Raw genomic sequence first — 22,986 nt, 5'->3', positions numbered from 1 at the left:
GATAGGTTTTGTCATTGTTGTTGTTCTTTGCTGTGCTCTTTAATTAGGTGCCATTTGTCAATTTTTGCTTTTGTTGCAATTGCTTTTCGTGTCTTTGCCATGAAATCTTTGCCAGGGCCTGTGTCCAGAATGGCATTTCCTAGGTTTTCTAGAGCTTTTATAGTTTCAGGTTTTACTTTTAAGTCTTTAACCCATGTTGAGTTTATTTTTGTAGATAGTGTAAGGAAGGAGTCCAGCTTCAATCTTCTGCATATGGCTAGCCAGTTATCCCAGCACCATTTATTGAATAGGGAGTCCTTTCCCCATTGCTTTTGTCAACTTTGTTGAGTATTGGATGGTTGTAGGTGTACAGTTTTATTTCTGGGCTCTTTATTCTGTTCCATCGGGCTGTGTGTCTATTTTTATATCAATACCATGCTTTTTTGGTGACTGTGGCCTTAAAGTATAGTTTGAAGTTGGGTAAAACTGATGCCTCCAGCTTTGTTCTTTTGCTTATGATTGCCTTGACTATTCAGGCTCTTTTTTGGTTCCATATGAATTTTAGAATAGTTTTTTTCTAATTAGAAGAACGTCATTGGTAGTTTGATAGGGATAGCACTGAATCTGTAGATTGCTTTGGGCAGTGTGGCCATTTTAACAATATTGATTCTTCTTATCCATGAGCATAAAATATTTTTCCATTTGTGTCATCTCTGATTTCTTCGAGCAGTGTTATAATTCTTGCTGTAGAGATCTTTTACCTCCCTGATTAGCTGTATTCCTAGGTATTTTGTTTTTGTGTGTGTGTGCGTGTGTGTGTGTACGTGTGTGTGTCTGTTGTGAATGAGATTATGCTCTTCATTTGGCACTTAGTTTGATACTCAGTATAGACATGCTACTGATTTTTGTACATTGATTTTGCACCCCAAAACTTTGCTGAAGTTGTTTATAAGATCTAGGAACTTTTGGCCAGATATGATGGGGTTTTCTAGGTATAAAATTATTTTGTATTTTGTATTTTTATTTATCGATATATTTTTTCTTGTGCTACCTTGTCCAAGATCTAGTTATAACGTTATATCATCTGCAAATATAGTTTGACTTCTTCTCTTCCTATTTGGATGCTTTTATTTCTTTTTCTTGCCTGATTGCTCTGGTTAGGAATTCCAGTACTATGTGGAGTAAGAGTCGTGAGAGTGAGCATTCTTGTCTTGTTCCAGTTCTCAGGCAGAATGCTTCTAACTTTTACCCATACCATATGATGCTGGCTGTGGGTTTGTCATAGGTGGCTGTTAATTATTTTGAGATATGTTCTTTCAATGCCTAGTTTGTTGAGGATTTTCAACATGTAGTGATGTTGAATTTTATCAAAAGTCTTTTCTGCATCTATTGAGATGATCATGTGCTTTTTTGTTTTTTTTTTTTTTGAGACGGAGTCTCTCTCTGTACCCCAGGCTGGAGTGCAGTGGCGCAATCTCGGCTCACTGCAAGCTCTGCCTCCCAGGTTCACGCCATTCTCCTGCCTCAGCCTCCTGAGTAGCTGGACTACAGGCGCCCGCCACCTCGCCCAGCTAATTTTTTGTATTTTTAGTAGAGACGGGGTTTCACCGTGTTAGCCAGGATGGTCTCGATCTCCTGACCTCGTGATCCGCCCGTCTCGACCTCCCAAGAAAGGATTTCATAAACGAAAGATGAAATTATAAGATGCATCATATGATTGTATTAACTTTAAATCTTGGCCGGGCGCGGTGGCTCAAGCCTGTAATCCCAGCACTTTGGGAGGCCGAGGCAGGCGGATCACAAGGTCAGGAGATTGAGACCATCCTGGCTAACACGGTGAAACCCCATCTCTACTAAAAAGTACAAAAAACTAGCCAGGCGAGGTGGCGGGCGCCTGTAGTCCCAGCTACTCGGGAGGCTGAGGCAGGAGAATGGCGTGAACCCGGGAGGCAGAGCTTGCAGTGAGCTGAGATCCGGCCACTGCACTCCAGCTTGGGCGACAGAGCGAGACTCCTTCTCAAAAAAAAAAAAAAAAAAAAATCTTATGTATGACAAAAGATGCCTTAAACAAAAGACAAACTGCAGACAGAGGATATTTACAACACATCTGACTGCCAGAGGCCTTGTATTCAGAATATATAAAGAACTCTAATCATTTAATATAAAAAATACAAACAACCTAATCAAAAAATAGGCAAAGGTTAGTTGATCTCTTGGAATATGTAATGCCTATTATTTTGTTTCTGCCAGTATTAAATATGATGTTTCTATTGATAGCACCTTCAAAGCAGCTTAGTTCTTTTTTTTTTTTTTGAGACAGAGTCTTACTCTGTCTCCCAGGCTGGAGTGCAGTGGTGCAATCTTGGCTCACTGGAACCTCTGCCTGAGGTTGAGGCAGGAGAATTGGGTTCAAGCAATTCTCCTGCCTCAGCCTCCCAAGTAGCTGGGACTACAGGCACGTGCCACCATGCCCGAGTAATTTTTTTTTTGTTTTTTTTTTGTTTTTTTTTTTTTAATTATACTTTAAGTTCTAGGGTACATGTGCATAACGTTTATATCATGTATAACTCCCCAATGCAATCCCTCCCTCCTCCCCGCTCCCCCTGATAGGCCCCAGTGTGTGATGTTCCCCTTCCCGAGTCCAAGTGATCTCATGTTCAGTTCCCACCTATGAGTGAGAACATGCGGTGTTTGGTTTTCTCTTCTTGTGATAGTTTGCTAAGAATGATGGTTTCCAGCTGCATCCATGTCCCTACAAAGGACGCAAACTCATCCTTTTTGATGGCTGCATAGTATTCCATGGTGTATATGTGCCACATTTTCTTAATCCAGTCTGTCACAGATGGACATTTGGGTTGATTCCAAGTCTTTGCTATTGTGAATAGTGCCGCAATAAACATACGTGTGCATGTGTCTTTGTAGTAGAGTAATTTATAATCCTTTGGGTATATACCCAGTAGTGGGATGGCTGGGTCATATGGTACATCTAGTTCTAGATCCTTGAGGAATTGCCATACTGTTTTCCATAATGGTTGAACTAGTTTACAATCCCACCAACAGTGTAAAAGTGTTCCTATTTCTCCACATCCTCTTTTTTTGTATTTTTAGTAGAGATGGGGTTTCACCATGTTGGCCAGGCTGGTCTCGATCTCCTGACCTCGTGATCTACCCGCGTTGGCCTCCCAAAGTGCTGGGATTACAGGCGTGAGCCACCGCGCCCAGCCGCAGCTTAGTTCTTATTAGTTTTGGCAAGTTCTTATGTGAGTGGTAGCTTTAGTGGTGATTATATGTTTTGTCAGCTCACAGTAGAGAAAAAATAGCCAATAGATATATGAAAAAATGTTCAATTTTACTTTAGTAATTTAGAAAATGTAAATTTAAAAAATTTTAAATTCTGAGAGTGGTCAATCAAATTTGACTAAGAGCCAGCTTTGTAATTCATCTCACAGCTCAGCCATGTAGCAGCAGTGCAACCTTGGAGAAGTTTCTTTACTTCTCTGAGCCTGTTTGTTTTGTTTAAAATGGGGTTAAAATTACTGCCTCATTAGATTGTTGAGAAAAATAAATGACATATATTAAGTTTTAGAACAGTGCTTGGATGTAGTAAGTGTTCAATAAATGACAGCTGATTTAATTATTTGTAATGCAACTTAATTATTAAAATACCAAAAAGTATCCAGACCCAGGCAAATTTTGTCTGACTGTATTTTTTTTTTTTCTTGAGACAGAGTCTTGCCCTACTGCCCCTTGCTCTATTGCCCAAGCTGGAGGGCAGTGGTGCGATCTTGGCTCATTGCAACTTCTGCCTCCTGGGTTCAAGCAATTCTCCTATGTCAGCCTCCCAGGTAGCTGGACTACAGGCGCCCACCACCACTCCTGGCTAATTTTTGTATTTTTAGTAGAGACGGGGTTTCACCATGTTGTCCAGGCTGGTCTCAAACTCCTGACCTCAAGGGATCCATCCGCCTCGGCCTCCCAAAGTGCTGGGATTACAGGCATGAGCCACCATGCCCGGCCTGACTATATTCTACTTGGAGAAATCTGAAATAAATGGGGAGTAACTTACCTCTGAAAATGCCAGCTAGCTAGCTTCTTACTCAGCGCCCTCCCAGGTGGCATTACCTTGGTGAAGTCATAACTAGGGTCTAGACTTTATCTCTAAAGGCTCACAGCCTCAATTTTGTGAGAATAACATATTATGCCTAGTTTCTTGGGAACTGACTTATATGATCAATGTCATTGGAGTGAAGATTCATTTTCAGTGAGAAACAGAACTGTTAAGCCAACTAGTACTTGAGTTTGGTTGTTATTACATTCTCTCCCTGTAGCCGAGGTATGTGGAAAATCAATTTTGGTTTTCTGTGCAAGGAATCCGTGCGGAGGGAGTCTGCTGGATGGTTTTAGCGACTGTTGGTATCAGGCCTCCTGGGTTCAACAGGCTTATATGGTATCAACAGGCTTGAGTAGTTGTATTTTTTAGTTGGGGGACTTGCTGTCTTTAGCTGAAGGAAAAACACTGCCTAACCATTGGTCAAAAGATGCTCCCCTCTTAACTGCTGACTTTCAATTTGTGGTCAGGCATAGGCTGGCAGTCCTCCACAGTCATGTTCTCTTTGGTTCTGTGAGGTTATATCTCAGTCACTTTGATTGGGTTTGGGGGGCCCCAGAACTCTGCTGTCATTCACACCTCAGGGTTTTAGTATTTTTAGCAGATGGATTATTGTGTCCACTGTATTTTTTTTTTTTTTTCTAATTTCAACTTCGGAAGATAAAACCTTAATTGCTGTTTTGGAGACATTTTATATCATTGTCATGTGACAATTCCTTATTTCTTGAACCTGCTCAATGACATCATCACCTTAACAGTCCTGCTCCCACCTTCCCATTAAGGTGCAAATCATGTCTGGAACAATTCTATGACATATTTTCTTTGTTGGCAGACTCATGTATGTTGGCTTCTTAGAATTAGTAATGCATTAAATGGTCCCATAGAGATCTATTGTTTGGTCTCGTGGAATGCATAATATGTATTATTTTGCTTTTGCCAATATTAGATAGGATGTTTCTTATTCATAGTTCCTTCAAAGCAATTTAGTTCTTTTTTTTTTTTTTTTCTTTTGAGATGGGGTCTCACTTGCTGTGTCACCCAGGCTGCAGTGCAGTTGTGCGATCTCAGCTCACTGCAGCCTCTGCCTCCTGGGCTCAATTGATCTTCCCACTTCAGCCTCCTGAGTAGCTGGGACTACAGGGTGCATGCCACCATGCCCAGATAACTTTTTGTAGTTTTTATAGAGACAGGATTTCCCCATTTTACCCATGCTGGTCTCGAACTCCTGGACTCAAGCGATCCACCTGCCTCGGTCTCCCAAAATGCTGGGATTATAGGCGTGAGCCAATGCACCTGCCCCAGTTTAGTTCTTATTAGTTCTGTTAAGTTTCTGTGTAAATGGTAGGTATAGTGATGATACATATTTTGATAAGTTGATTGTAGCTAAATTAGGTGGTTTGATGAGACTGTTGTCCTGTCTTCAAACAAGCTATTCTTCATTTACCCTTGGCTATAGGCTGTTTGTGATCACTAACTTGAAAATAATAAACATTCAATGGTAGGCTGGTCTTGAGGAAAAAAAGACAAAAACAATTTTAAAATTTACTGAGAAATCAGGCTCACACAACACCTTGTTCATAAACTAAAGGTTATTATTCTAAAGGTTAGTTTAGAATAATTACTTTTCTTGTTATTCACATCTCTTAAAAACTTAATAAATTACATATATACCTTGTTTTAGTATTGAATATTTGCTAAGGATATACTTCACTGATATAATAATTTCATGGGTATGTACAGTGTTCAGCACATTTACCATGGGCAATGTAGGAGAGATGCTGGAAAAAATTATGAAGTCAGTGAGACTTATTTTTCGTGTTCTCATATCTTTTTTTTTTTTTTTTTTTTTTTTTTTTTTTTTTTTTTTTTTTTTTTTTTTTTTTGAGGCGGAGTCTCGCTCTGCCGCCCAGGCTGGAGTGCAGTGGCCGGATCTCAGCTCACTGCAAGCTCCGCCTCCCGGGTTCACGCCATTCTCCTGCCTCAGCCTCCCAGCAGCTGGGACTACAGGCGCCCGCCACGTCGCCCGGCTAGTTTTTTGTATTTTTAGTAGAGACGGGGTTTCACCATGTTAGCCAGGATGGTCTCGATCTCCTGACCTCGTGATCCGCCCGTCTCGGCTCCCAAAGTGCTGGGATTACAGGCTTGAGCCACCGCGCCCGGCCTTTTTTTTTCTTTTAAGTGACCTCTCTTGTTGGTGTCCATTACAACCTTAAGGCTCAGAACTCCCTTCTGTGGGATCTCAGGCAATGATTCATGCTTTTCCCTTCCTCTTCAGTTTCTTTCTGTCAACATTTACTTAGGCAGTATTATATGCCTGAACTCTGCTTTCCATCTCCTGCTACAGTAAATTAACCTGCACTTAGTTATTGGTAGTTGATTGGCTTAGGGTGTTTCCCTTAAAATATTTGCCTTTAATAGGGACTTCGATGTCTTAATTCAAATGGTGAGACTTACTGGCACACCAGGAGGTTGATACTTTAAAATAGGGCAGAGGTAGCTAAGATTTGTGGGACTTAAACTGTAGTAAGTTCATTGCCTGGGTATGCACTGGCCCTCTTTTTGTGGTCAGCCTGTTTGATTCTTGTACAAGTTAGGGCCCAGTCCTCTCACCTCTTGTGCCTGCTCACTATAATTGAGTTCCCAGAAGTACATCTGCTTTATTCTTGTACAAGAGATGAGGGTTCATGCACAGTTCACGTCTTTGAAATGCCTTCTATGCCATATTTGAAAGAGGGCCCCCTTTATATATTTGCCATGCAGCGCGTTCTCTTGGACCTGTAAGTATTCAACGGGCATACCCCCGTTGGAGAGCGAGCTAAGGCTGATTCTGCTTTCTTTAATTTGACTGCATTTTGTGATGCTGTGGGTTTGTTTTTGTTTTTTGTTTTGGAGACAGAGTTTCGCTCTTGTTGCCCAGGCTGGAGTGCAATGGCGCGATCTCAGTTCACCACAACCATTGCCTCCCGGGTTCAAGCGATTCTCCTGCCTCAGCCTCCCGAGTATCTGGGATTACAGGCGTGCACCACCACGCCTGGCTAATTTTGTATTTTTAGTAGAGACAGGGTTTCTACATGTTGGTCAGGCTGGTCTCGAACTCGTGACCTCAGGTGATCTGCCCACCTCGGCCTCCCAAAGTGCTGAGATTACAGGCATGAGCCACTGTGCCCGACGATGCTATGTTTTTTGTTTGTTTGTTTTTTTAAAAACATCTAAATTGGACTTTTACTATCCTTGCACTGTGTTGCTATTAAACAATTTTTAAAGATTTAATAGATAATATTAGAAAAACCCTCAAATTTGCTCTCAAAAGATAGTGGTTATTTTGTTTTTATTTTTTTTTATTTTTTTTATTTTTTTTTTTTTGAGACGGAGTCTTGTTCTGCCGCCCAGGCTGGAGTGCAGTGGCCGGGTCTCAGCTCACTGCAAGCTCCGCCTCCTGGGTTTACGCCATTCTCCTGCCTCAGCCTCCCAAGCAGCTGGGACTACAGGCGCCCGCCATGTCGCCCGGCTAGTTTTTTGTATTTTTTTTTAGTAGAGACGGGGTTTCACCATGTTAGCCAGGATGGTCTCGATCTCCTGACCTCGTGATCCGCCCGTCTCGGCCTCCCAAAGTGCTGGGATTACAGGCTTGAGCCACCGCGCCCGGCCTATTTTGTTTTTAATATAAAAGTATCCTCTATTTTCTTGTTTAAGAATAGCTTATTATGAACACCTTATTAGATGAAATTTTCTGGATAAAATCAAAACTAGAGACTCAGTTACTGTAAGATGCTGAAAACCAGCCTGACTTTGGGCCCTATGGAGGCAAAAATAACTGGCCTGGGGATGGGTAACAGGGCTGGCCAAGTCAGCCAGTATTTTGATTAGGTTTAACTACTTTCACAGTACGTGGCTATCTCATTTGAGCCTCCCTCAGAACAGCTCTCTGCAGTGTAGGTATTAGTGCTCTCCAACTTTAGGCACTAAGAAACTGAGGCTTATAGTGCACCTTGTGAATTTAGAATGGTATGGAGGAGGAGTGCTTCACCATTCAGCTGATTCCCTTAACTGTTCTCTCTCTCTCTCACACACACACACACACACACATACTCACACACACACTCTCTCTCTCTCTCTCTGTCTCTCTCTCCCTCCCCACCTTCCTCCCTCCCTCTCTTCTGACTCCCCTACCACCTCCACTGCCCATTTCAGAGAGGTTGGTTGGATATTGAGAGAGATTACCCTTACACTGCAATAATGTTAGGAGCTGTTCCATGAGGGGAAGATCTCTTGAGAGTTGGCGAAAAGAGAGTCTATCCACAAATTCACTTCTGTGGACAGTTTTTGGTAGTGGCCCCTGGGGAAGAAGACTAGAAATTACCTTGGTACCTTGGTTGATAAGAAATGTCAAATGATTGACACTTGACTGACTGAGGCTCTGCTGTATTGCCACTCTGCAGAGTACAGACTCTTCAGAGCCTGCATTTTGCAGTCATCGGCTTATGGAAAAGATGTGGGGAGAGGACTCTTTTTGTAATGGCTAGTGCTACTAGCTAGAATTCCTTAGGTACTCTATATGCCATAAATTCCAGATTGCCTATCTCTAAACTTTATTTCCTAGGGAAAACATAGTAAACCATTTTAGCTCTGTGCTTATCTTCAGTCATCTTGCTGATGCCTCAATTTTTAAGATTACTGAAACACTGAATCTTCTCAGTGCCATGTCCTTTTTTAAAAATAGGTAATGTGACTTTTTTCCCCAAAAGGTACAAAGGTTGACCACTGAGTCTCCTTTCCATCTCCATCCCACAAAGCATGTGCTGTTACCAGTTTCTTGTTATCCTCTTATTTGCATGTGTGTATATGTATGCTTGCATGTATATTCATGATATATTATACACATTGTTCTGCCCCTTTGCTTTTTTCACATACTGTATTTTGAGTTGTTGTACATATAGCCCTGCCTCTTTTTTCCTTTTTTAAAAATAACTGGTGGTTTCTACTTATGGCTGATTTACAATTCATTTAACTTATTCGCTATTAAAGTGCATGAATGATGAATGATCTCTTTGTAGCTTCCAGTGTTCTCCTTCTGTATATATTTAACAAATACTCCTGTGTATTTGGCTCCTTTTCTTTGGATATTTGTCATCTTTTCTCTTGAAAGCAAGTACTTAAAAGTTGTCTTTTTTTTTTTTTTGAGATGGAGTCTCACTCTGTTGCCAGGCTCGGGTGCAGTGGTGTGATCTTGGCTCAAGTGATTCTTCTGCCTCAGCCTCCTGAGTAGCTGGGATGACAGGCGCGCGCCACTACACCCAGCTAATTTTTGTATTTTTAGTAGAGATGGAGTTTCACCATGTTGGCCAGGATGGTCTCGATTTCTTGAACTCATGATCTGCCCACGTCAGCCTCCCAAAGTACTGGGATTACAGGTGTGAGCCACCGCGCCTAGCCTAAAAGTTGTCTTCATGCAAAATATGATGGGCCTCCTTCCTGACAGACATGCTTTGGTATGTTGCTGGAGAGGCACAGAGCTAAATGGACTGCTGTCGTTTAAGCAGCAGGACATCAGGAAGACGGGTTCCCATTTCTTAGAACGACCACCGAAATAACCGACACCAGCATCTAATCTTGAGGATCCATTTGTATATTCCAGTCAGATTTATTTTCTATTCACAGAAATTGTTCCTTTTCTTCTCTGCAGGCAGTTCCTAGTGTATATGTGTCTTCCATACAAATGACCATGTGTGGAAAGCCCTCTTCAGCCATGTGGAGAAAGTGGGAGGAGGGAGATTCCCAATTTCACTGCTTGAGCTGCAGCTGGGAAAGCAATTCTTGGCGTCTCAAGTTGCAAGTTTGAAATAATTTTCTCAGAGAAAATACATTTGGTAGTTAACTGTTATAGTGGTAGCACTAGTATTCTGTTACTCTACTATACATACATTATGGATTCAATAGGCTTTTTAAACTAGACCTAGTGCTATTTTTCACATTGTTTCTATGATTGAAAACCAACCTGGTAGTTGGTGTTTGTGAATACTGTGCTGGATCTGTGTGGCCAGATTTTGCTTCGTAAAACCAATGTCATGTAGACTGGGGGTAACCTTTATGTGACTGGGGTCAGAAAAACAAAAATACTGTATTTTTAAAAACATAATTTTTGTTCTGTTGTTTGCTGAGACTACAGTGAGACTTATAAATGTATAGGATGAGCTTCTTTCTACCTGGATAATTGGAGTCCATGAGAAAGGAGCAGAATTGCTTAAAAATCAGGAGTGCAGTGGTGCCATCTCAGCTCATTGCAACCTCTGCCTCCCAGGCTCAGCAGTTGTCCTGCCTCAGCCTCCAGAGTAGCTGGGATTACAGGAGCACACCACCACACCCGGCTGATTTTTGTAATTTTTAGTAGAGACAGGGTTTCACCATGTTAGCCAGGCTGATGCTGAACTCCTGACCTCAAATGATCTACCCACCTTGGCCTCCCAAAGTACTGGGATTACAGGCCTGAGCTACCATGCCAGGCCTCGGACTTTTCTTTCCCAGTAAAGTGGAAGTTTCAGAAAGAGAGAACAACATTTGGCTAAGCAAGGGCATTTCAACAGACTGACTAAAGTGGCTTCATGCCCCCCAAAGACAGAGCTAATCAGGAAATTTTGTAGACAAATTGTGGATAAAAATCTGGTGAGGTTACTGAAAGAAATTTGGTAGGGTGGTGGGGTTGGGGGCGGTGGCTGGGGGTTGCCTCCTGAGTCTAAAAGGCAGACTTGAGGCCCAGACAGAAAGGCTCATGCAGACAATCTCTGTGACTAACGCTACTGAGAAAAACTGCACCACTTTGATTTGGTGTGGGGGATCAGGTGGGAGGTGTTTTTCAAAGGGTACATTTCAAAGCAAAACTAGAAATGATGGTAAAAATGAAGAGTATTTCATAACCTATCTAATTTGTGAACAGCTTGTATCCCAAGGTTTTCTCTCACTACTGATATATTGTTTGCTTTTTTTGTCTTTAAAGGTGTTTTATTTATTTATTTATTTACTTATTTATTTGTTTTGAGACAGAGTCTTGCTCTCTTGCCCAGACTGGAGTGCAGTGGCACAATCATGGCTCACTGCAGCCTCAACCTCCTGGGCTCAATCAATCCTCCCACGTCAGTCTCCCAAGTAGCTGGGACTACAGGCACATGCCACTACGCCCAGATAATTTTTTTGTAGTTTTTGTAGAGATGGGGTCTCACCACATCATCCAGGCTGGTCTTGAACTCCTGGGCTCAAGCAATCTGCCCACCTCAGCTTCCCAAAGTGCTGTGATTACAGGTGTAAGCTACCATGCTGGCCTAAAAATATTTTTATGTTATATTTCAAGCATACCCCAAAATAAAGAGAGTAGTATAATGAATTCCATGTACGTCTCATAACCTATCTAATTTGTGAATAGCTTGTATTCCAAGGTTTTCTCTCACTACTGATATATTGTTTGCTTCAACCATTACAGACATTTTGACAATCTTGTTTTTTCTGTCCTACTATTTTTTTTTCCTGGAGTACTTCAAAGCAAATTCCATATGTCAATCATAATATTAATATTTCATCTATAAATATTTCAGAGGTATTTCTACCATACAAAGATTAAAAATGGAACCACAGCACCATTATCACATTAAACTAATAATTACTTGGTGTCACTTAATACTTAGTCCATGTTCAGTTTCTCTAGTTGTGGACTAAGGGCAGTGGTAGGGAGGGAAGCTGGAAGAAGGGGTTACAAAGGGGCACAAAGTAACTTTTAAGGGTGACTGATGTGTTTATTGTTTTAATTGCAGTGGTTTCACAAGTATATCATATGTTAAAATTTACCAGATTATAAACTTTAAATATGTGCAGCTCATTGTATGTCAATTATACCTCAATAAAACTTAAAAAAAGAAAAAAACTAATGGTGTAGCTAGATACAGACAGTATTTTAAAACATTTTTCCCCAGTTATCTCAAAAATATCTTTTTATGGTTGGTTGGTTCAAATCTGGACCTAAATAAGAAGCACAGATTGCATTTGATTGCTGTGTCTATAGGTTTCTAATAATCTAGAGCAAATCCACTCCCACTTGCCTTTTTTTCATGCCATTTATTTGTTAAAGAAACCAGATGACTGACGAATCCTGTAGCGTTTGCCACATTTCAATTTGGTGATTTGGCTAACTGCAGCCTATGACAGAATGTTCTTGGGTCCTAGGTTTCCTATAACCTGGTAGTTAGATCCAAAGGCTTCCTTGGACTCAGGCTCAGTTCTTTTAGCAAGAGTTTTTATAATAGGTGATGCTGCTATGAACCTTTCATGGCATTGTATCAGGGAGGTCTAGTTGCCCTAGTTTCAAGCAAGATTGATCAGTAGAGTTAGGTATTGTCAGCCTTATCCATCTATTATAACATTTCCTGTCAGTTTTCACCTAATACTTTAAGAAGCCACTGCCTACATCCTCTATTTTATTAGGAGTAAATTACTCATATCTGTGTATGTCTGAATAATGCTTGACAACTATACTGAGGTATAATTTTCATAGAATAAACCACACACATTTTAAGGGTACAATTCAAGAAAGTCTGACATATATACTTATATACACTTTGATATGTGCGTGTGTGTGTGTGTGTATATATATATATTTATGATTGCCTGTCTAGCTGCTGTAGAGAACATGGTGTTAGAGAGGCATACTACAGGGACAAACCATGATTCCTTTGGTCAGCTTTTAGAAGGGTAAATCCTGATTCTGTCAGTGGTAGGGATAAAAATTTTCCATGTGGCAGTAGAGAACTCCGGGAGCCTTTAGTTCGGACCTTGTTTTATCACTAGCTTGTCAGGGAGATCATGCTAAAACAAAAGACTTCGAGTGGCTTTTGGGTTTCCTCTTACAGGTTTTATTATGTAGATATCCTAAATACCTGCTTGCAGATATCCACATGCTGTTTGGGGGTTTATTATCCAAACCCAACCTTGTTTCTGGCTCTTCTCCCCACTTGATTTCCTGTTCCATTTCAAAAGCACAAAATCTCAACAAGTATTTTAAAAAAGAGAAATCTTTTCATGCCTGTACAGACTTTTATCCCACTTTCCTTTAGGGAGACCTTAATACCAATGTGGTAATCCCAAGCAGAATGACACAGGAAGTAGTTTGCATTGTGCAAGTCTCATTGCACATGTGCTGCACTTAATGGAGCTGATCTGTGTGCCATTGGGTCACATATACAGTATGGCTAAAGACAGAGTATAATGCTTATCTTCAGTAAAAGGAAGAGTTAGCAAATGAGATCAGGGGTTCTGTTGCACAGGATAATCCTTTCTTGGCTTAAGAAAAATTCTGGCCTGTGAGTGACATCTTTCTTCCATTGGTTGGAACATTCATGTGTTGGGATTCATAGGGAAGTTGGGTTAGCTGACCAAGGTGTGGACAGAGCTGATTCCCCAGGTTAGTAAAGGAACTGTTATTGAGCAGGGCCTGAGCAGTGGGACAAATTGGGGACAGGATACTTGGTGGCTCAAAATGCATGCCATGCTTTTTTAACATCAGCTCTATGAATGGCCTCACCAGGTTGTAGCAAGTGGGCCCCTTTGATCTGGAGGCAGCACAAACTACTAAGCTCCGAAGCTTAATCCTTACCCAGCAAATCTGGTTCTCATCCACTTTTGGCTGCTACTTCTCCTCTGCAGGGAGTCAACATTTCTAAGAGTGTGTGCATGTGTGTGCGTGTGTGTGTGTGTGTATACATGTGTTCTCCCAGTGTATTCAGAATCCTTGAATTTAATATGATCAGTCTTCTTTTGCCATCTTGCCTCCAGTCAGCCATCCTCCTGGAAAAGGGGTTAGGTTTTAGGTACAGAACTCTTTAGCAAGAATATTAAGTTAATTAATCAAAAAGTCTGATCCCTTGAGGGCCAACTAGCTTAGCTTTGTACCACAAGTGGCATCTCCTAAACACCCATCAGTCATCTTACAGATCTTGATCACCAGGAGAGCTGGATGAAACTGTATATATAGCTCAGTACAGGATCATCACTGCTACCAAACAAAAAAGTACAAAATGTTCAGCAGCTTCATCCTGAAAATAGCATTAATAGTAGTACACCATAAAGCAGATATTATTACGTGAAAATTCAACCTGAGATTCAAATGTATGTGTAGGAGTGGCCCTGTGCAGTGGCTCATGCCTGTAATCCCAGTACTTTGGGAGGCCTACGTGGGTGGATCACTTGAGGTCAGGAGTTTGAGACCAGTCTGGCTAACACAGTGAAACTCTGTCTTTACAAAAAATATAAAACTTAGCTGGGCATTGTGGTGCACGCCTGTAATCCAAGCTACCTGGGGGCTGAGGCAGGATAATTGCTTGAGCCCGGGAGGCAAAGGTTGCAGTGAGCTGAGATAGCGCCACTGCACTCCAGCCTGGATGACACAGCGAGACTCCATCTCAAAAAAAAAAAAAAAAGAGAGAGAAATGGTGGCGGGCACCTGTAATCCCAGCTACTCCGGAGGCTGACGCAGGAGAATCACTTGAACCCAGTGGGTCGAGGTTGCAGTTAGCCAAGATTGTGCCACTTCATTGCAGCCTGGGTGACAGAGCAAGACTCCATTTCAAAAAATGATTTTAAAAAAAAAGGGCCGAGCGTGGTGGCTCACGCCTGTAATCCCAGCACTTTGGGAGGCCAAGTCGGGCAGATCACAAGGTCAAGAGATCGAGACCATTCTGGCCAACATGGTGAATCCCCGTCACAGCTCAAAATATAAAAATTAGCTGGGCATGGTGGTGCGTGCCTCTAGTCCCAGCTACTCGGGAGGCAGAGGCAGGAGAATCGTTGGAACCTGGGAGGCGAAGGTTGCAGTAAGCGAGATTGCGCGACTGTACTCCAGCCTGGCGACAGAGCGAGACTCCGTCTCAAAAAAAAAAAAAAAAAAAACATGTGTGGGAGCCAGGCATGATGGCATGTGCCTATAATCCCAGCTACTCGGGGAGCTAAGGCAGGAGGATCACTTGAGCCCAGGAGTTTGAGTCCAGCCTAGGCAGTGTAACAAGATTCTGTCTCTAAAATAATAATAATAGCCAGCTGCAGTGGCTAATGCCTGTAATCGAAACACTTTGGGAGGCCGAGGTGGGCAGATCACTTCAGCTCAGGAATTTGAGATAAGCCTGGGCAACATGGCAAAACCCCATCTCCACCAAAAATACAAAAAATTAGCTAGGCACAGTGATGCGCGCCTGTGTTTCCAGCTACTCGGGAGGATCACTTAAGCCCAGGAGGCAAAGGTTATGGTGAGCTGAGATCATGCCATCGCACTCCAGCCTGAATAACTAAGACCCTGTCTCATTTTAAAAAATAATAATAATAAAGTGTGGAACTCTGTGTGAGTACACTAAAAATTATCAGGTTTTTACTTTACGTGAGTGAATTTTATGGCATGTAAACTACCAATAATTTTTTTTAGTTTTTAAAAAGTATCAAAATATATAATCCTGTATTGAAATGATGCTTGAAGTTTTAGGAAGTAGATAAAATTGAGAAGAGAGCTGAGGACAGAGCCTTAAGGAAACCCTAAACTTCAAGGAAGGGAGACATGAAAACAGAGATGTAATTACAGACACAGGAAGCAAGCCTGACAAGAACAGTTGTCTAAAATTCAAGAGAGAATGTTTGTGCAGTGTTAAGTGTAGAAAAAATGTGGATGGGGACTGAGAAAAGGCTAATGTATTTAGCTATAAGGAAACTGCTAGTGACCTTTGAGAAAACAGTTTCTACAAAAAGGAGGTGTTAAGGAGTGAATTGTGAGGAGGATGAACCTGCACATTACTCTTGCCAGAAGGAGAAAGAGTATAGTGTCAAGGATGGTCTAGAGGCAGGACAAACTTTTGTCTGTCTGTGTATCTCCCTCTCTTTTTAGACAGAAGACACTTGAGAATATTTGTAGCAAGAGGAAGGAAGCAAACAAAAGAGAGCAGAGGATGAAGGTACGGAGGGTATGGAACAAAGCATTTGTGCCATGTCAGGTGTTCTGCCTTTGTCATTTCCCTGCGTGGCAGCAGGGATAGCCCCTTTCCATGGGCAAACCAGTATTGTATGCCAAACCCTATTCCCTAGATGAACTCTACTCCTTTTTCATTGAAGAAAGCAGATCCTAATGCAAGTGAGCTATTATCATGCTGGCATAGGTTACATCTGCTGTAACCTATGATTAGACACTCATTCTTGAACATCATCACTTGATTACTGATGACAAATGAGTGATAGCACACCTCACAGGTCTCGTTGACTGTGGCCAAGAGCTGCTGCGTAAGTGGACATTTCAGCTCTTGGGTCAGAAAGCTAAGAACACATTTTGTCAGAGCTTCCGAACCCTTCTTAGAGAATTCAGCCTTTTCAGGGGGTCTCTGAGCTGCACTATGACTTATAGTTTACCCCTCATCCACCCCCATTCAGAGACAATGGCACTGATGGGGAAAATGCAGCAGCCTGTGAGGACACTCTACCCATTCAGCAATCTCTTCCCCCACCCACTGTCCCTTAGCAAAGGACTTCTGAACAGTTTCTCTAACCCCACCCTTCTCAGTCTCTGCCCCCCTTTTTTGTTTTGATTTCTATCTTGATTTTTAAATCTTTTTCTTAACTATCTTGATATTAGGTTATGTTTTCCCATACTTCTTGGAAATGTTAGCAGAAAATGAAATTCATTTTTAACATTTATTATTTGCAAATGTGTATTCGCTGTGTTTCTTTAAGCAGTCTATGCAGGTTTTGTGGTAGAGGTAATTCTAGGTACACTTAGTGAGTTAAAGGGTTAAAATACCCAGTGCTGTCGCATATGGCAGTGAGCAGAATCACAGATGTTGATGATACCACGTAATTAGTATTCTTTTATGTAAATGAAGGCTGTCAGCATGTTACCATAGTGTCTACTCTCTCTGAAGCTGGAATTTATGCCACTTGGTCTTACCAAGACCAAGCAGGATTATTCGGCGGTCCTTAGTTAACAACTGAGGAGAAATCAATATGATGAGAGAGAGAGAAGAAATGGAATTTTCTCTAAAGTAGATTTACCCTCTTTTTTTCCCCCTATTTTGTTTTTGTTGATTCCCCTTCAACCCCCAGAAAATTTTATTTCTGGTGATGTAGTTACACAGTTAAGACCTGCTGAGAAATTTGCTATTTGAGAGTAATTGAAATACTCCAGTTAAAAGGCATCATATTTTCAAGCTATAGATTTTTTTGAAAGATTTAGAATCCTAATGTTGTCATCTCTCATATGGAGAATTTTTAAAAACATGATATAAATCTAGAATTTTTTCATCAGAACAAAAGGTAAATGTTGAAAAGATGTAATTATCTTTTCATTTAACACTTAGTGATATTTATCTATAGAATGCTTTTAAATACTATGGTTCTTAGCTCCAGTTGATTCAGATTTTTAAAATAAAACTATGGTAATTAAAAAGGCAAAAGCTGATATTTTATCAGGTTTACTTTCCTCATATGCAGATCGACCAAGGGTGTGCAGGACATTTATTTAAAGCTGCTGATCTATTTAAAACTTGCTGATGTAGAAGTATCAGACACATCATGTTCTTTCCCAATTACACTGGAAGTTTATCAGTTTGGGGTACTAGGTGCCTGTCACACTGGATGATGTACATTTTAAGTGGAAATGTTAGAAGGATGGCCTTTGAGAATATGAAGAGAAACCTGTACACATCAGAAAAATATGAAATAGAATTCCTCTTTTTGCCAATGAGTGTTAGGCCCTATTCTGAAATAAAGCGGTCAGAGTATGTGTGAGAGGTGAGTTAAACACATTTTCTTTCTTGACCTGAGTATACCTGAGGTGGTATTCTCTTTATTCTCTATTTTGTTTATTGGTTAAGGTGGCTTTTATCTTTTGTGTCACTCTTGGGAGATTTCCATTTCATGATCATACATGTTTTTCCTCTAGAGAAGCTGGTCTGCCTAGCTTAAATCAGTATGGTGAGGTGCAAAATAGCCCTCTGTTTTCCTGAATGGATTTACTCTGCCCATATGGCAGGTTAGTGAGTCGCCACGACAGATATGTAATGGGAAAAGGGCTGTGCAGGAGAGGATGTGCGTGATCAGCAGATTTATAGATCAGAAAATGAAATCAGAAGAAAGAATTTCCAGAGTGTCCTTTTCATTTGACAGCTCTCCATGGAGAGGATGTGAAATGGATTTTTAGTGTTCTTCTCTTTTGGCTTTTGGTTGTTCCAGCATATTTTTTTTAGCAGAGGAATTGATTTTACAAGGCATTAGTGTTCTGGGTGTGGTTTTGCTATATTCCTATTTACAGAAATAATTCTCTCCTTGTAGGATTTGAAGCTCTGCTGTATTTCATATGATAAGATCTTGGTAGTAATTAAATTCCTGAAGACACATCAAGGCTAAAATGGGGATTTGCCAGGCATCAGGTTTTGAGTTATAAGAGGAGGCTATTCAGATGTGATTTAGCTAGTACCGAATTTTTCAATGGAAAGGAAACAAAAAGAAAAGCAGAGCAAGCTAAAGATAGTGTCCTGCTGTGTTTAAGTCTGTGCTGTCTTAATATAATACTGTAATCACTAGCTACATGTGACTTTAAATTAAAATTAATTAAAAGTGCAGTCCCTCAGTCTCACTAGCACATTTCAAGTGCTCAGTAGTCACATGTGACTAGTTACTACAGTACTGGACAGCACTGTAATATATTCAGATAGAGAATATTATCAATAATAATTTGTAATAATGAATTCTCTATATATATTCTCTATATTCTCAATATATCAATGATATATATTGATTGATAGAGAATATAGATAGAGAATATATACAGATAGAAAATATTGATATCCCTCTCATTGATATATAGAGAATATATCATTGCAGAAAGTTCTATTGGACAGTATTAGTCTAAGTGGAAGAATTGAGAAATAAAATTATTTCTTTGATTTTTATGAAGAGTCTTTCATCCCTATACAATTTCCTGGATTAATGTACTAAGGTTTTAATGTGCAAAAAAATCATCTGGCTGGGTGCAGTGGCTCATGCTTGTCATCCCAGCACTTTGGGAGGCTGAGGTGGGTGGATGATCTGAGGTTGGGAGTACAAGACCAGCCTGACCAACATGGAGAAACCCCGTCTCTACTAAAAATACAAAATTAGCTGGGTGTGGTGGTGCATGCCTATAATCCCAGCTACTTGTGAGGCTGAGGCGGGAGAATCGCTTGAACCCGGGAGGCGGAGGTTGTGGTGAGCCTAGATTGCACCACCATTGAACTCTAGCCTGGGCAACAAGAGCGAAACTCCATCTGGAAAAAAAAAAGAAAAAAAAGAAAGAATCATTGAGATTTTAAAAGCCTCTCCAGATTCAGATTCACGAGGACTGGAGTAGTAGCCAGGAAATCTGTATATATAACAAGTAGCCTGGGGAATTCGGATGTTGGTAGGTAGTTCAGGGACTACATTTTGAAAGAATATTGAATTAGTGAGAAACTTGGGAATTGCCTACATCTTGATATTTTTCCCTCCCCTTTATTCCTTCATTACTTTCTTTTGTATCCCAGGAATTAGTTGTAAGCATCAATGTGTACCCAATTTGCACCCTCATTTGGTATTAAGTAGCAAAAAGAAAATTCATTTATTTACTATTCCATCTTTTAATGTATGTGTGTTTTGATTTGGCTGTGCACTAAGAAAAGTCAACAAAAATGGTTATTTCAATACTATTCCAGACGGTGTGAGAGGGTAATCCTGACAGAATACTTTTGACCACTAACAGTGGAGCACCCACAAGTCTTGGCATTATAAGGGGGTAAAAACAGAAATATACATAATCTCCTCTCTGAAGATTACAGTATTCCCCCCTTATCCTTAGGGGATATGTTTCAAGACCCCCACTGGATGCTTGAAACCACAGATAGTACTGAACACTATATATACTGTGTTTTTTTCCTATACATACATACCTATGATAAAGTTTAGTTTATAAATAAGGCACAGTAGTAGATTAACAATAACATAATACAGTAGAACAATTACAATAATATACTATAATAAAAATTATGTGAATGTGGTCTCTCAGAGTATCTTAGTGTACTGTACCACAGGTGACCAAAACCTCAGTAAGTGAAACCATGTACAAGGGGAGACTAATGTATATCTTGTTAGAAAGTGGGTAAACATCCAGAAAAATGACTTAAAGGGTGCTTAGCAGGAAGAAAATCATGATCTGGCTTGATTGAGGGTAGTCCAGGTCGCTTCCCTTTGTATGATTTGAGGGTTTCTTATATAAAGACATGCCTCTGCCATCTGGAACAGGCAATAAAAATGGTTAGAATCTCTAATTTGGTCCTGCGGTATATTTATTTATTAGTGGATTTCGGCACACATAAATAGGACTAGGCCAAAAACGGCATCTGGAAAATTAAAGGGGCTACTCACAGTACATTGGATTTAGAACTTCTCTGGGTTGACCTCATAATCATGAAACTGCATTTGCTCACAGAAATGAAAAGTAGGGAATAAATGGAGGTGAAAGAAATTCACCTTGAGAGAGGAATTACCGGCCGGGCACGGTGGCTCACGCCTGTAATCCCATCACTTTGGGAGGCCAAGGCAGGTGGATCACCTGAGGTCAGGAGTTCAAGACCAGCCTGACCAACATGGTGAAACCCTGTCTCTACTAAAAATACAAAAATTAGCTGGGCATGGTGGCACTTGCCTGTAATCCCAGCTACTAGGGAGGCTGAGGCAGGAAGATTGCTTGAACCTGGGAGGTGGAGGTTGCAGTGAGCCGAGATCGTGCCACTCCACTCCAGCCTGGGTAACAGAGCAAGACTCTGTCTCAAAAAAAAAAAAAAAGAGAGAGAGAGGAACTCCTTTTAGGGAATTGAATTATTTCTTTTTTTTTTTTATTATATTTTGGAGACAAAGTCTCGCTCTTGTCCCCCAGGCTGGAGTGCAATGGCGCAATCTTGGCTCACTGCAACTTCCACCTCCGGGTTCAAGGAATTCTGCTGCTGCAGCCTCCCCAGTAGCTGAGATTATAGGCACCTGCCACCACACCCAGCTAATTTTTTGTGTTTTTTTTAGTAGCGATGGGGTTTCACCATGTTGGCTCTGCTGGTCTTGAACTCCCGACCTCAGGTGATCTGCCCGCTTTGGTCTCCCAGTGTTGGGATTACAGGCGTGAGCCACTGCACCCGGCCTATTTTGTTATTTTCTTTATGTTTTTATTTTTATTTATTTATTTATTTATTGAGACGGAGTCTTGCTCTGTCACCAGGCTGGAGTGCAGTGGCCCAATCTCGGCTCACTGCAAGTTCCACCCTCCGGGTTCACGCCATCCTCCTCTCCTGTCTCAGCCTCCCGAGTCGGTGGGACTACAGGCGCCCACCACCACGCCCGGCTAATTTTTTGTATTTTTAGTAGAGTTGGGATTTCACCACGTTAGCCAGGATTGTCTGGATCTCCTGACCTTGTGATCCGCCCGCCTCGGCCTCCCAAAGTGCTGGGATTACAGGTGTGCGCCCCCGCACCCGGCCTATTTTATTATTTTCTTTTTGAGACAGATTCTCGCTCTGTCCCTCGGGCTGGAATGCAATGGCGTGATCTCGGCTCACTGCAACCTCCACCTCCCAGGTTCTATCGATTCTCCTGCCTCAGCCTCCTGAGTAGCTGGGATTACAGGTGCCTGCCACCACGTCTGGCTAATTTTTGTATTTTTTAAGTAGCGATGGGGTTTCACCACGTTGGTCAGGCTGGTCTCGAGCTCTTGACCTCAGGTGACCCACCCGCCTCGGCCTCCCAAAGTGTTGGGATTACAGATGTGAGCCACCACGCCTGGCCTTTTTTTTTTTTTTGAGACAGAGTCTCGCTCTGCCGCCGAGGCTGGAGTGCAGTGGCGCGATCTCGGCTCACTGCAAGCTCCGCCTCCCGGGTTGACACCATTCTCCTGCCTCAGCCTCCCGAGTAGCTGGGACTACAGACGCCCGCCATCTCGCCCGGCTAGTTTTTTGTATTTTTTTAGTAGAGATGGGGTTTCACTGTGTAGGCCAGGATGGTCTCGATCTCCTTACCTCATGATCCACCCATCTCGGCCTCCCAAAGTGCTGGGATTACAGGCTTGAGCCACCCACGCCCGGCCTTTTTTTTTTTTTTGAGACAGAGTCTCGCTCTGCCGCCGAGGCTGGAGTGCAGTGGCGCGATCTCGGCTCACTGCAAGCTCCGCCTCCCGGGTTGACACCATTCTCCTGCCTCAGCCTCCGAGTAGCTGGGACTACAGACGCCCGCCATCTCGCCCGGCTAGTTTTTTGTATTTTTTTAGTAGAGATGGGGTTTCACTGTGTAGGCCAGGATGGTCTCGATCTCCTTACCTCATGATCCACCCATCTCGGCCTCCCAAAGTGCTGGGATTACAGGCTTGAGCCACCCACACCCGGCCTTTTTTTTTTTTTTTTTTTAAGAGACTAGGCCAGATGTGGTGGCTCACACCTATAATCCCAACACTTCGGGAGGCCAAGGCAGGAGGATCACTGTACCCAGAAGTTTAAGACCAGTCTGGGCAACACAGTGAGACCCCCATCTCTACAAAAAATAAACAAAATTAGCTGGGCATAGTGGCATGCACCTATGATCTCATCTACTCTAGAGGCTGAGGTGGGAGGATCACTTGAGCCCAGGAGGTGGAGGCTGCAGTTAGCCAAGATCACACCACTGCACTCCAGGCTGGGTGACAGAGTGAGACCCTGTCTCAAAATATATAAATATACAAGTAGATAGATAGATAGATAGATAGAGACAGGTCTATGTTGGCCAGGCTGGTCTTGAACTCCTGACCTCAAGCAATCCTTCCACCCTCGGCCTCCCAAAGTGTGCAAGCCACGGTGCCCAGCCTA

At 41.8% G+C, this 22,986-nt stretch overlaps 1 protein-coding gene across 8 annotated transcripts in view; it reads left to right on the top strand.

Annotated features, from left to right (window-relative positions):
- The window catches only part of USP49 (ubiquitin specific peptidase 49), a 101,420-nt gene that overhangs the window by 63,050 nt on the left and 15,384 nt on the right, over positions 1-22,986 (top strand). Inside the window, exon 5 of one of the 8 annotated variants that reach the window (XM_033217126.1) lies at positions 15,993-16,059. The exons of the other annotated variants lie outside the window; for them this stretch is intronic. The gene's annotated coding sequence lies outside the window, so the exon portion shown is untranslated. The remainder of the gene's footprint in view (positions 1-15,992; positions 16,060-22,986) is intronic. 8 annotated transcript variants of the gene reach the window in all.

Source organism: Trachypithecus francoisi, unplaced genomic scaffold, assembly GCF_009764315.1.
Source record: "Trachypithecus francoisi isolate TF-2019V2 unplaced genomic scaffold, Tfra_2.0 Lachesis_group10, whole genome shotgun sequence".
Taxonomy (NCBI): Eukaryota; Metazoa; Chordata; class Mammalia; order Primates; family Cercopithecidae; genus Trachypithecus; species Trachypithecus francoisi.
This window is presented reverse-complemented; position numbering and strand designations above follow the sequence as displayed.